We start from the raw sequence: 3,557 nt of genomic DNA, 5'->3' as shown, positions 1-3,557 counted from the left end.
TTATCAGGTCTGGCAGACCTTCTGGACATGTTATTTGTTATATCTTGCTTTCTGTGGTTTCAGATCTGTTATGCCCCAGTATACCTGCTTTTATTGTTAGAGCTAGTTATACTTCTGATACCAAGGCACATGTATCTAAGTCAGTATATCGTTTCAAGTTAGTGCTCATGAGGGTATGATGCATCTCAAGATTTTCCCTTTGATTGCATGTTTTTTATAAGGAAGTGACACTGCTACTTGCAGTAGGCCTCCGTTTCTAAATTTGGGCCTGTTATTTATATGTGACTCTGATATTAGCGTGGCTCTTCTTTACTATTACTTCTCACTTTATGGGCACTGAATACAATAGGAATCACATCGGAGTGTTTCCTCTAAGGGCTGTTAGCAAGATAGTTATGAAGGGATGATAGCCATGTGCTGCGCAGCTAACCCTGAGTGTCTCAATCCAGCTAGGTCTCGGTAGTAGAAAACACTATTAGATCTCCACAATGTATTTATACAATTGTTGGTAATTGTCATACCTCACTTTCCCTCTGTGCTGCTTTGTTTGTGTAAGCGGGTGTTTGATTACCAGGGGTCCGTTTTCAGCCGAAATGGCGACCGCAACTCTCCCGGAGCGAGCCAGCTGCCCCAACACTTCACTTTTCCTTCCAACGTTAACCACAGCTGATCCCAACAAAGCAGGGACCTTTATACCTCAGTTGGGTGCAAAAACGGTGACCTTCATCCTGCGATCTGCTTACGGTAGTCTTGCACTAGCACAGAGCTTCAGACTACAGCGGCCATTCACCAGCACGGCCAGGCTCCGCCCCCATGTTCTATTCATTCTTAAATACATCATGGGATGTGTACCCGGTCCGGTCTGAGAGTGCAGTCACCTTCCGTGTCTTGTATATGTCTGGGGTAATTACATAAGCCTGTGCACCCTTCACTTGTTCCCAGTTTGTTGGATTGAGAGCTTGCATTGAGTGGCTGTTTTAGGGTCCCAGGTTTTTGGAAGGGACCTTGTCGTGGTACCTGGGCTTGTCCCATTTGGCTAAATGCGATAACTAACCCTTCCATTTTTGCTTTTAATCTTAGCTGAGAGCTTGTAAGTGAGTGCTGGACTTTATCTGTGTGTTGTATTAATTTGTTTTGTAATTTTCCCTATGGTTCTTGCACCCAGACCTGTCTGAGGTTAACTGCCTGTGACTCTGGGGACAGCACAGCTTCCTGTGAGTGCCAGTGAGCACCCAGGGCTGAGCATGTTGCAGGGTCATGGACGTGTACCCGGTCCGGTCTGAGAGTGCAGTCCCCTTCTGTGTTTTGTATGTGTAATGTGTGTGTGTGTGTATGTGTGTGTATATATATATATATATATATATATATATATATATATATATATATATATATATGTGTGTGTGTGTATATGTATGTTAGCCTGTGGCGGATGAAATAACGCTTGTTGGTATGGGGGTGTTGGAATGACAGGCCTCTCATCATGCTGTTGCATGTCACACAGCTTCCGCATGTGAAGCATCCCTTTTTTGAGGTTTTCAGCCAGGTATCCTTTTGATGACACTCAATTGGATTGGTTTTCACCAATAAATCACTCCGCTCTCCGGTATACCATCTGTGGTGGCTTCATCATATGAAATGGAAGTGATGGATCCGATTCCAGAAGAGACCAATGCTGTTGTACTGATTTCCTCAAAACCTCACGTGGGGGTGTAAATGGTTTAAATGGTCACAACATTCAGTTGCTGGGTACCCTCACTGGGCTCCATATGTTCCCTTCCCGTTTGGGCACTTAATAACCTTTCCTTGGTAGTTCGGACCATTTCATCATCCCAGAGGCAGAACTTTTATTTGCTTTCTGCAATGAGTTTTTTTTTTTAGTGAAACATTTTCTGCAGGTCATTTTGAAATGCAAATCAATTTTAAATTAGGAAGTTACACTAAAGCACCAGCAAAAAATTGCATTGTGCTGAATCAGAGGTAATGTTCGTAATGAAATACTCCAACCTCACACCATTGGAATATTTCATTACGAACATTACCTCAGTCACAATAGACACAGCAAGCCTCCCTAGGGGAAATACTCGTAAGGGAATTGGATTACGGACTGTGACTGAATCTGTATTTGAATAGGAAGGAGCGTATGATGTTATATATGCACATTAAAATCCAATTTTAAGATTGGCACTCATTTAAAGCTCGAAGAGTGGATTAAGGTGTATTTCCCTCTTGACAGCAACATACTGGCTATTGATACAGAGTACATTGTCTCAAGGGACTATCAAGAGACATTTCCAAAGAGATATTTCCTAAGAATATCATTATATTATTGAGGCTGAGAGACTTTTTTTTTGTTTATATATATATATTTTTTTTTATCTATCTTTTTGCAGGTGGTGCTGGTCATTCCCCCTTGGGGCGCCTTGGGGGTAGTGTGTATATATACTTTTTTATTTTGCTCACTACACTGAGCAGTTTTGTGTGCGGTTTTGTATGGTGGATGGGGTTTGTGAGAATGAGAGCAGACCAACATAAGTGTTCTCATAATTGTGAAAAGGTAAAAATATTTAATATATATCTGTTGAACAATAAAGAAATTCAAGAAAATTTTGTCCTAAGTCTCAGGTGCTGGGATTTGTTATTTATATAAAATAAAAAATATTTAGTTAAAAAGCCTTACATTGTCATACTGGCAGACTGTCTGCCAGTACCGACCAGTGGGGGGTGAGGGAGGGAAGAGAGCTGTTTTGGTAGGGATCAGGGGGTGGGTAATCTGTACACTAAAGCTAAAATGAACCTTACAAGCTACCTAATTAACCTCTTTACTGACGGGAATAAAAGTGTGGTGCACAGCTACAATTAGTGGCCTTCTAATTACCAAAAAGCAATGGCAAAGCCAAATATGTCTGCTATTTCTGAACAAAGGGGATCCCAGAGAAGCTTTTACAACCATTTGTGCCATGATTGCACAAGCTGTATGTAAATAATTTCAGTGAGAAACCCGTTTGTGAAAAAGTTAAAGGGCCATAATACCCAAATGTTTAAACAACCTTGAAATGGTGGCATGAAATATACCAAAATAGGCCTACATCAATACCTTGGGTTGTCTACTTAAAAAATAATAATATAGTTTTGACAGATAAAGTAAAAAAAAAAAAACAAGGCTCTATTTCTGTTTAAATAGAATGATAGCGCAAATGCAAAAAATTCTCCGGAATTTTGGAGAAGTTTTTCTCTGAAAGTCCTGGCAGTGAAGGGGTTAAAGAACATACTTAGGTAGGCACAGCATTTCTCTACTGGCGGTACATTTATAAGCTTCTTGTCAATGGCTCAACCATTGTGCTCAACTAGCTCTTAATAGTGCATTGCTGCTATGGAGCTCACTTTTCAACAAACAATACCAAAAGGATGAAGCAAATTTGATAATAGAAGAACGTTAATAAAAACGTCATGCTTTATCTGAATCATGAAAATGTAATTTTTACTTTAATGTCCCTTTAATATAATTAATGCTATCTTATTTTTGTTCCTGATAATTTGGTAAATTTCAAGGATCCATA

This window comes from Bombina bombina, chromosome 3 (assembly GCF_027579735.1).
Source record: "Bombina bombina isolate aBomBom1 chromosome 3, aBomBom1.pri, whole genome shotgun sequence".
Lineage (NCBI taxonomy): Eukaryota > Metazoa > Chordata > Amphibia > Anura > Bombinatoridae > Bombina > Bombina bombina.
Note: the sequence above shows the minus strand (reverse complement) of the source record.